Source organism: Lygodium microphyllum, chromosome 15, assembly GCF_053477565.2.
Source record: "Lygodium microphyllum isolate KBCC chromosome 15, Lygodium_microphyllum_v1.1.10, whole genome shotgun sequence".
Taxonomy (NCBI): Eukaryota; Viridiplantae; Streptophyta; class Polypodiopsida; order Schizaeales; family Lygodiaceae; genus Lygodium; species Lygodium microphyllum.
In genome coordinates this window covers 110,001,121-110,013,092 of record NC_141149.1, presented here as the reverse complement: position 1 = coordinate 110,013,092, position 11,972 = coordinate 110,001,121, and the positions used below count along the sequence as shown (strand labels likewise).

General features: G+C 40.3%; 1 pseudogene; it reads left to right on the top strand.

Annotated features, from left to right (window-relative positions):
- The first annotated feature begins 8,870 nt into the window (after positions 1-8,870).
- LOC148024904 (DEAD-box ATP-dependent RNA helicase 38-like) lies at positions 8,871-11,351 on the top strand (annotated as a pseudogene).
- Positions 11,352-11,972: the final 621 nt, after the last annotated feature.

The window sequence follows — 11,972 nt, the reverse complement described above, 5'->3', positions numbered from 1 at the left end:
CTAAAAAATGTGACAAGCAAAGGAGTGCTAATTAGAGTAATATCCCTTAACATGCATGGTATTTTTCTCAAATTTTGAAGTTAATGCTTGCTTTTCATTTAAACTGAGTGACTAAAGTGTGAAGTGTTGAAGTGTTCTATTTTGTTATCTAGGAGTTATTAGATATTCAAATTTTAGTGGTCTACTCCTAAATTTCTTGTCCATGAGTTGTTTTTTTAGTGGATTTATTTCTTGTCCATGAGTTGTTAAATATTCAAAGTTTAATGGTCTACTCCTAAACTTTTTCCAATGTGAAAGCATATTAGAATTGAGGGATCTATTTTTATGTCTAATTACTCTTATTGGAAGGTTCTTGTTTCTCTCATTACTCAAATTGAGATATCTTTAACCACGGATATTAGAGAACTCTAATCTTTAAAATTTCTTGTATATTAGAAAGAATTATGAGACACGATTGTCTGAAGCAAATTAAAAAAGGCACTTGAAACATGTAGCTAAAATTCATTCTATTACTTTAGTTGGTCATTATGTATCCAAGCATAGTACTCATAGAAGTAGTGCCAAGGTAGGGCCAAAATGAAGTCCATAATATAGCATAGAAGTAGCACCAAGGTAAGGGCAAAATGGATTGCATAATACAACAAAAAGAGGCAACTTGATACAAAATTGGGCCATACAAAACTATTACATTACAACTCTTCCTCTTGCGATACACATCTTTTGTAGATGAGCAAGTTCTGCCATTTTAATTTGATGCCCATTGACATGTAAACTATACATTAGCCCAACATACTTTTTACACCCTCCCATAATAGTACTCTAAGGCATGCCTATGATTATAGTTGTTGTGCCTCCCACTTCCTTCTTATAATCTTAGCCTTTGGAGCTACTTTTCATTGCTTCTTATGCTCCTCAACAAGTGCCAAGTTTTCTTGTCTCTTTCTCTCTTTGTTAGCTCTCTTTTCCTCCTTTGCCTTTCTTCTCTATCTATTAGTTAGATGTTAAGATGAAGCTATTTATGTAGTAATAAAATGAATTTTTGTTTACACAACAAACACAAGCATGCATCATTGTTAGAGGTCCTTTCTATTAGTCAAACATGTTAGATTTTAGCATATTTTTCTACATGGGACCAACCAAAAGAAGACCTATTGTCTCCCTTTCCTTATTAAAAGTTCTTGCCATAAGTACTAAGGTGTATTTTCATATTCCAAAGAGCTCAATACTTCAAGTACATGCCCTTGTAGCATACTACTGGTGGGTACTAGAAACTTGAGGCAAGTCTTCATTTGCTTCTTCCAATGAAATTTCAATATTCATGTGGTCACCAAAAAAACCATCAAAATGAATTGTGTGCATGTTCAAAGTCCATATCTTTATTGCTCAAAAACCATCCTTACTTTTTCCTTTTATGCACAGCAGCCAAGGGAAAAAAGGGCCTAGGCCATGCAAAAAAGGGGATAAGGGGATGACCTCCCAAAAGGGATTTAGGTTTTTGTATATAAAGTTGAAAAGTGAATGAGGAGCTCATTCTTTGGTGTGTGGCAAAGTGGACTCATCTTCTTCTCTCCTTCTTGCTTGCTTGTGTGTGCTTGAGAAAGAGAGTGTGAGAGTGTGAGGGAGTGTGTGTGTGAGGGTGAGGACCAAGGAGAAGAAGCTCTCCATCATCTCATCTCCTCTCCTCTCCTCTCCTCTCCTCTCCTCTCCTCTCCTCTCCTCTCCTCTTCTCTTCTCTTCTCTTCTCTTCTCTTCTCTTCTCTTGCACGCAGCTATGGAGGATGGAACTTGAAGGTGGAGGCTTGAGGTTTCTTCCACTCGCATCACAAATTGTGGAGCTACCGGTGTGCTTGAGGGTGGAGGCAACTCGTTTGGGCATCAAGGTAAGCTCACTACACCCCGCTAGAATCGAAGTTGAGCTTGCCTCTACATTTTGGTTCCATTGCCGAGACCAACGGATTCAAGCTTGAGCACTTGCACACCTCAAATCGAGCGACAAAGTAAGGGTCTCATCCCCAAACCAAAGCTTGAGATAGGTAGGAGATTTTGGGTTTTTAATGTCTATAACAAGTAAGTATTTTGGTTTTTGATTATTAGGCAAGTAGGAGGAATAATTTTAGTAATTTGCTTTTGATTTTTGTTGCATTTAGAGTATGTTAGAACCAAGAAATCAAACCAAAGAGCTTTAGGGTTTCTATTGTTGAACAAGCCCAAACAGGGCACAAACAAGGAGAAAATTGGGAAAAAAGGTGCTTAGAGGTGTTAGAATCACACGAGGAGTGATCAAGTAGATTAAAGGCTAAGTCCATTAACACCCTGGGAGGCAAAGGGAGACCTCATTTTCAGGTTCTGCAGTAGAGAGAGAGAGAGAGAGAGAGAGAGAGAGAGAGAGAGAGAGAGAGAGAGAGAGAGAGATTGAGAGCTTGTGCAGGACTTGGTGCTTCTGGCAAATTGATCAAAGGCCACAGGAGTTTATTGCTTGGATCAGGTGTGTAGAAACCTTTCTGTGCATCTAATCTTTAATTTTGGTGAACCTTACTAGCGTGCATGGCCAAAAATTGTTGGCACGAAGAGATTTTCTTCCCCATTGTTGATGTGCCAGCAAAATTGAATGCAATTTGCAGGTGTCCAATTTCTAGGATAGGATGCTCGAACACCCTACATGTCCGATTCTGAGAATCAAACAACCGACGCTCGGACCAACTTGACCAGTCCGATCGGACACAGCAAATCGAACTTGGATACTCGGACATCCAACCCCACTATCATGCATCTAATCCTGAGGATTGGACACTCGGACCTGGCCTTGTCAGACTTTGAAAATCAAACTCTTGGACCACCCTATTTGATTTTGAAAATCGAACACACTCAAATTGGACCAACTTGACCAATCTGATCAGACACAACATGTTTGATTCCCAAAATCAAACATCCCATAATCAGACAATCCCATGTCGCACAGAGCAAATTGAACAACTGAAAGCGAACACCTATCTGATTCCTAAAATCGAACACTACAAAATCAGACTCTACAGAATCAAACCAAATATTGACACATCAAAATTGACAAATTTAGCGTGTCCGAGGTGACAAAGAGTACCACCCGCAACAAGAGAATTCATCGAAATCCCTATAAGCAAACCCTAAAAATCACAGTCGAACAGCCAAGCATAGTGCTAACACTTATATCAGCATATTCAATAAAATTAGAGCCATAGGCTAAATAGCAGACCCCAATTGACCTTGAGCAGACCTTGAGCAAGCTGAATGATGTAGCACAGACCACCCTAAAAACCAGAGGAAGTGGCCAGTAACTGAGCATAAGCCCTATCTGGTCAAGTACATAGACAAGAGTGCAAAAGCTGCAAGTATCACTTCATATTTACACTCACATTGTTTTCCAACACTTGAAGTGCACCTAAGAAAAGCTGAAAGCCTGATTTTGCACAGTGCACGAAGAGAGCACATGCACACACACATCAAGTGAGCATAAGTTGAGGACTATTTGTAAATAATAAGGAACTCACTCAGACCTAACAATCTAAACGAACCCACTCGTAGGAGAAGACCCTGAAATGTAGTCAGATGATTGAGAACCCCAAGCATAGGACCAACCACACCATTGGAGGAGCGGATCTGCCCAACTTGACCAATCTCATCGTGACAACCTAGTGGAGCACAAGACCACAAACATGGCAGAGACAAGCACTAACCATGGACGTGACAAAGAGCTTGACCTAGGCGGTTTCGTGATAGAAATCCAGTGGCTAGTCGCCAATTACGATCTACAAACCCAAACAGACCACCACAATAGGATGTCTAAGGATATTATAGGGGACCTCAAGGAGGAGAGGAGACTAATGCGGAAAGCTTTGCTGGGCATAGTGGCCCACAATTAGGAATAGCAAGCCAGAAGCTTGCAACAAAACATAGAAGTACGCGAGATTCAACGAGTGCTAGCCTTAGCAAGTAGAAATAGGATAGGACCTGATGCATAAAGGCAAAGAGCATTGGAAGGAGATCTCACGTTGAGTGAGCTTCTTACAAAGTGGCCGCTAGAGACAACTCTTCAACAGAGCAGAGCATCGTTGCAATGGCAACCTCATTGCATGCAAGATTAGGCGTTAACCATGGCTCTAGGATCCAATCAAGAATCCCTGTCATGGCTAAGCAACTAGACAAGTACCAACCAAATGATGACCCATATAGCTTTGTAAAGCAAGTCCAGAAAATCTACGAGGCCAACGGCCTCATTGATCTTACTCAGTGCTCGTAAGCTTTCAGTCTATGCTTAGGAGATAAGGGTAGGACATGGTACACAAGTTTGGGCTCTGCTAGTACAGGAGTTTGAGTGCTTTCAGTCTATGCTTAGGAGATAAGGGTAGGACCTAGTACATGATTCTGGGCACTGCTCAACGAACTGGCTTCAACAACCCCAAGAGTACCTTCATTAAGAGATTCTCTGAGCCTGGGTACATCGATGACATTTTGGTGCGGCTGATGAACGTCAAGTAGAAAGACAAGGAGAACATTAGAGACTACGTCACCCACGTGAGAAATCTCTTCAAGAGAATCCCAAATGGTGAGTGACCTACCAAAATAGCGGTCTTCACAGTCTTCATCAATGGGATACAAAGTGAGGAACTCTACAAGGCCTTGGCATGCAATTCAAGCTTGCAGAGCGAGATGCATTAGCTAGGGTCTTTGACGAGGCGATCAGAGTAGATGACTAGCTCAAAGAGAGAAGCTCCAAGATCTTGACCTGAGAGGAGACTAATGCTAGAAACTCAATGAGAGTTTTAATGTCAAGTGAAAGATCAGGCCCAAGTACTCAAGATAAAGGAAAGGGCACATATGCAAGTCAAGAGCTAAAGAGATGAAGACGGAGCTAGCCAAATTACAAGAAACCCTATGTAACCCATCCACCAAGCAACACTCTAATCCACTATGTGGAGAAGCTGAACAACGAAGAGCCTTACCTCCACCCCTATATATCGTATGACAAAGACGGCATTGCAACCGTTATGGATTATTGACCTGTACCAGTGATGGCATTAGGTAGAGGTAGGGGCAGAGGCCTAGGAGGGTAGACCCAAGAACCAATGAACTTGTGGACACCTAGGACATATCTCCTCACACTACCCTGAGCGGGAGCAGACTAATCAAGAAAAGGCCCCGAACTTAGATACCCATAGTGTGGAATCACTCACCTGTTCACCAAATTTCCTAGACAAAGACCACCCTCTAGTGTGAAAAACAAGCCATCAGTACCATTGGGGCTATTTGGAGTTGAGACATTTAATGGAGAGGACACGCCCATCCCATTGCATGTCATGACCCGCGCGTAGGCAAAGCATGCCAACATATCACTACCTGGACCTAGGAACTTAGATGCAACCTCAATTGGAAAGAAAAATCATATGCAAAGGAGAAAGAAAGATGATGCAAGGTCATGCTGAAAATCGAGGTGCCACGACACTGCCTGATGGAAATAAAGTGAGAGACATAGAAGTAAAAACATCAACTCCAAAGATGGCAGAGAAGGGGAGTGCAAAGGACAAGGAGTACCCCAACCTATAGCGCCAACTCAAGGCCATTGAAAAGGTCAGGGAGTGGGTAAAAGAAGCCCAAGAGCACCTAAAGGATGCTAAGTCCATATTGGAAGATGAGATCAATGATCTCTCAAGCGTGAGCACACCAGCCTCACCTCCACGACCAAAGTGAAAGGAATGTGGAACCCGGGAGGTAGAAGCTTGGCGGTAGGAGCTATGGTGGATGGAGAGAAAGAGCAATAGAGAGAGTGAAACTCAAAGTGGAAACTCCAACAACCACAATGTGTGGTCGAGCCTTCCTTTATTCAAATTGTCACTAAAAGAATAAAGAATAAGTAATTGTGACAAACGCCCGCCAGCTGCAGTGTGCAGTGGCGGGTATTGTCAATGTAGTAATACACAGGCAGCTAGGCAGAGGCGCCTTTATCCCCAACGACCTCCCACTTAAAGGCGAATCTGCCCCAGTGAGAGAGAAAAAAAAAGACAATACAACATGTACACATGTACAACTGGATGAGGAAAAAGACGTCATCTCATCCAATGCCCATCAATATCCTGAGGAAGGCAAAGCGCTCGATACTGAGGCTCTTCATGAGCAAGTCTACAAGATTCTGCTCAATCGGAATCTTGACAAGGTCAATAGACCTATGCTCAACGACCTCGTGAATGAAGTGATACCTCCCCTCAATATGTTTCATCTTCACATGGAAGACCGGATTCTTGGCCAACTGAATGGCACTCATAGAATCCGAATGCAGTGTAGGCATAGCATCTGTCATACCAAGGTCTGCAATCAAATGGCCTAACTAGATAGCCTCCTTGCAAGCCTCTATGGCTGCAATCTCGAGTAATTTACTATGTATAAAAATTTGCATCACGTGAGTTCAAAACAAGGGAATATTTAAAAAGATAGTTTTACAAATATACATTCACAAAAGCAAAAAAATTTTAATGCATAAATTTATTCATAAAAGGAGTATCTATATTCCATATGTGTATTTTTTGCATAAGGGTATTATTAATTTATAGAACTAGCCAATATTTTCTTACCCAAAAGGACTCTCGAATAATGCCTTCCACTTACATAGTGATGGAGTTGTCAGTTGTAGACAATAGAACTGCTTAGATGTGATGGGAGCCAAGAGTTATAGGTAGGGGCCATTGGAGCTCTTGGAATGTTTCTGGAGGTTGCATAAGCAAGGCATCCAAAAGCCTTGGGTATGGACATATTAGTGGCATGAGTATTGTAGTTGTGTAGCCAAATGGTGACCACATGAGACCACATGGTCTTCAACATCTCCACAAGTTGATTTGACATGTGTATAAGATGGCTTCTAAGAGTTGCACCACCCATAAGTTCATGACTTGAGCTAAGAATGTGATTGAACATGGAGCACAACAACCAATCAACAACCACAAGTAGGTAGAGTTTATAATAATGGAGGTGGAGCTTGATGTGCTACATAGATGAGAGAGAAATCACAATCAAAGGAGAGAGAAAATCCAATGCTCAACAAACTTCCATGTTTGGAGAGTCAATAAATTAAACCCACTAGTTGAGGTTCCTTATTTTGTGGGGTTAAATTTTAAGATTTATTGGACACGTGCATGTCAATGGGCACTTTTGCAACTTGCGTAGGTAAATTGGCCTACATGTGTCTTGGCCCTAATACCCTAACCATTATTTTGTAATTACAACATTCTTTCTCCCTAATTAAAATGATATTGAAACACGGGTATTTTCATGCTCCTTGTTCTCTCTCACTCTCAAACACGAGTGTGTGCATGCTCTCTCTCTCTCTCTCTCTCTCTCTCTCTCTCTCTCTCTCTCTCTCTCTCTCTCTCTCTCTCTCTCTAACATGCACCAAGCTGCCTAAAGTTTCAAGCCTCTATAAATAATGAAGCTTCAAGTTGCAGACTAAGATCATCCCCTTGGGCCATTCTCTCTCTCTCTCTCTCTCTCTCTCTCTCTCTCTCTCTCTCTCTCTCTCTCTCTCTCTCTCTCTCTCTCTCTCTCTCTCTCTCTCTCTCTCTCTCTCTCTCTCTCTCTCTCTCTCTCTCTCTCTCTCTCTCTCTCTCTCTCTCTCTCTCTCTCTCTCTCTCTCTCTCTCTCTCTCTCTCTCTCTCTCTCTCTCTCTTGGTAGTATGCCATATAAAGTGTGGCAATGCATCTTGGTATGGGATATTGTATACTTTGCAATGTGCATATTTGATTGTTCAATTGCTTTTTTAGTTTTAGCAAGTACAATTTTTGGTTCGCCTCTTCAGAGATCTCACCAATACGTATAAAGAATTATATCTCTCATCTTAAAAGAAATAAAAGATAAAATGTGTGTAAATGAGACTAGATGTTAGGTGATATTTCATGTAACAATGTGTCTCTAGTGCAAACGTAAGTGATTCTCTCTCTCTCCAAGATGGCAATGGCATCTCAATAGTTGGATGAATAGGAAGAAAGGAGGAAGCACAATCAACAAGAAGGGTTGAGTTCATGCTAGGCTATTTGCCCTCAACATAGTTACACTCTTACTAGCCTTAACCCTTCACATTGACTTCTCCTTTGTCCTCCACACACTACACCCCCTCTCCTCATTGATTTGATCCCTCCTAAATTGGCACTTATCTCATCTCTTTGATGTTTAATCGATCAATGGTATGGCCCTCCAATTAGTAAGCTCCAATTATAAGGCATATGGTTGAACTTCATCAATGTTGGAGACTCTCTTGGCCTATTGCATTGTCTACTTAACTAGTGTCATAAGCATGCCTTGATGATAGCCCTGGTTGCTAAGTCATTTCCTATAGTGGTTGTTATTTTCATATATTGTAATGGCTGAAAAGAAAGGACTTACCATAGAGTGTCAATATGAGGTAGTTGTTCACTTCTTATTCATTGGTTTTAATTTACCAATATGTTCTTGTGAGCCACAACTTGAAATATTTTTTGACACACATTATATAAGTCAATCTTTTGATAAGCTCTATAGCTTCTACGAGTATCCATGGGGGGCACTTTTTGTCCAAGTTGCGCAAGGAAATATGTTCCAGGAGGATTCCAAAGGAAGATAAGGCATCCAACAAATAATAGGATGGGTTAGGGATGGGCGAGCAAAAGCTTTTGCTAAAAAGAAATTTGCAACAATTTATCCTACTTACTTCCAATTGGGGATGGGTGAAAAAAGGAAAGCCAAGTATTTTCCTATTCCCGCAATCCGGCTATGGTGTCCACCAGCAACAATATTAGTACGAACACAGAAGTGCAAAATCCTTCCAACGCAATAGATGGAGAGGGAGAGAGAAAAACACAAGCCTTCGGAGTCCATGCCGCTAGAAGATGGCTGCGAAAAGGGGCTGGAAGATGAGGAGTCCACATCATCCAAGCTGAGATCCATGTTCCTCTTAAAAGAGGCCTTCAAAGATGAAGAGGCCTCTAAAGTTCAGACCTTCACATGCGATGATGTTGACACTCCTGAGGTCAACTTGAAGTCAAGCAAGCTTGATGAATTCGTGGAATCGTCAAAAACTTCCATTAAAGCTGTAAGTCGTCCTCATTTTCTTGCTGTAGTTGTGTTAAATTTAGGCTTTATAGGAATATGTTTATCTCACAATAAAGAATCAGTGATTCAAGACACAGATCTTGGATTCAATGCCAAACGGTGGATTAAATTTGACTTTAAGGAAAAAATGTGTTGTCGTATCACTACTAAGGTAGGTTTCTCACTGGTCATTGATATGTGTCAAGTCCTGTCAGAAAAAAATACAATTTATGTTTTTGCAAATACATTCAAGGATCTAAACCTATCACGCAAGCTCTTGCAGGTGCTCTACTTTGAGATGAACTTTGTGAGACCTAGCAGAATCCAATCAGTTACTTTGCCTATGATCCTAACTCTACCATACCACCATCTTATTGCACAGGCTCACAATGGGTCTGGCAAGACTACATGTCTCATCCTGAGAATGCTAAGCAAGGTCAATCTTGCTTTGAAAGAACCGCAAGTAATCTTTGCCTGTCCAACCAGAGAATTTGCTATCCATGTATTTTCATATGTATTTTGAAGGAAGTTCCTTTCTACAATTTGACCATATTGTCTTCTTGGTGTGATTTCTTAGGGGGATGATGAGGTGCTTCAAAAGATGACCAAATTTTTGGGCATCACTTCTGTTCATGCCATCTCTTCATGTTCTGCCAACAACAACTCTTCTTCAAGAGCAAAGAATGAGTAGATTGTCGATCGAGTTGTGATAGGTACACTAGGAGCCATTAAGAAAGGGATGACTGTAAAAATCATGATCACCAACCACATAAAAGTGCTGGTTTTTTATGAAGCTGGTCATATTCTTGCACATGTCTACTTTATTCTATATATGATTCTGTCTTTTCTACATTGTTCTCTCCTATATATTGGGGTTATCTCCTAGAGAACAATGTTTTGACAACAATAATGGTGCACTTTTCTAGAAAGTTGTGGGTATCACATTTAGAATTTCTAGCTATAGAGCTGTGGACTTAAGCATGTTTTCTATGTGTTACTACTGGTAATGGTTTCCAAGATAATTCTTCATGTATCATTAAGTACATCACAGAAAACAGTGGTGCGACTGTCAGGTGCATATATATGGATATTTTCCTTTATAGCTTGTAGAATAAAGAAATAACATTTCTCTTGTTGTATCAAGTCTCTTGGGAAGGAGCTTTGGTGGCATGTCTACCCCTCTGGCTTTGTTTGAAACCATTTGTCATGTCATAAGTTGATAACCATTTGTCACATCATCAGTTGATAAAACCAGGTTGAATATGGTGACTTAAGATTGCCTATTTGTATTTGGTTATCTTATCTACATCAGAACCCAGAATGGGGTCACATTTACACTTCTTGATTGTGCAGGTGTTTTTTTTTCTACAACATTCAATGATCAAGTGAGGGAGTTCACAATAAAGATAGCCCCCAAGGCAAACATTGTGTTTGTAAAAACAAAGAAGAGCTCTCTCTTGATGTTACCAAGAAATATCATGTAAAGTGCCCAAATGAATAAGCCAAAATCTATGTGCTTGTTGATTGAATATTTCCTATTGTTGCTGAAAAGTTTGGGCATGCAATTATTTTTTTCAAAACTCAAAATAGCACAAGGCAATTACATGGTAGACTAGCAACAATGAGACAACATGCACATCCATTCATGGTGGCATGTCTTTTGAGGATCATGACCTTGTCCATAAATGAATTTAGGTCTGGAATGACATATATTTTGATAACAACAGATGTGCTCACTCGAGGTTTTGATCAAGCGCAGGTAATTGCAGGTTCCTTTTAGGTGTACATATTTATTTGATGTGTGTAAACCATTAGGTACAAGATTCCTGAAAATGGACCAACATGTTTTTTTAAATGTAACTTTATTTGGCTTTATTAGTATTGTTTGGTTTTTTTTATTGTGAGGCCTTTTTGTGGTGGAGATCTTAGGTCATTCTCGTGATCAACTATGATCTACCAATGAAAAATGAGTATTCCCATGAGCCAGAGTATGAATTGTACCAACACAAAATTGGAAGGAGTGGTCGATTTGGTAGAAAAGGCATGCAGTGATTTTCTTCGATCAAGTTGATTTAGATTATATGGGGAGGACTATATTGAGTGAAAATTTCTTGTAGGTGTTGCTTTCAATCTCTTCGCAAACAAAAGAGACAAAGAAAATTTGAAGAATATAGAAAGATACTTCAATCAATCTATTCTTAAGGTGCAACATCTCGATGGCTACATTTTTTCTGTTGTTTTAGTAAGGCGACTGTTTTCATGCTAGATTAATAATGGCATGTTTTTCATGGAATCATATAAAGCTACAAGTTTTTAAAAAAAACTATTCCTGTGTGAAGTTACTATTGTAGCTTTAATAGCAACATACTATTCATGTGCAAATGTGAGTGAATAACAAGCACTTTGTGTCACCTTCCATCTTGAGACTTGTTCTTTAGTCTAAGAAACAAACCCAATCTAGGGCACAGATTTCTTGCAAGTGGTGATTTGTTATGGTTTGCAAGTGTAGGAACACACATCTGTGAGGGCCATAAGGGTTAGGGTAGGAATCACTTTAGAAGGGGGAGGCTTATGTTGGTTCAATATGACCAAGGAAGCTGTATGGAAGTAGGTAAAGTTGCAACAATTGAGAGGGGTTTGCCATGTCACCCTCTTCCATCCCATTTAACATCAGTTGGTGAATTTTTAAATTTCACCAAGTACCTCTTGGAAACTTTATCTCTAAAGCTGTATGGAAGTAGGTAAAGTTGCAACAATTGAGAGGGGTTTGCCGTGTCACCCTCTTCCATCCCATTTAACATCAGTTGGTGAATTTTGAAATTTCACCAAGTACCTCTTGGAAACTTTATCTCTAATTTTCCTTACTTTCAACTCGGTGCCTATTGGG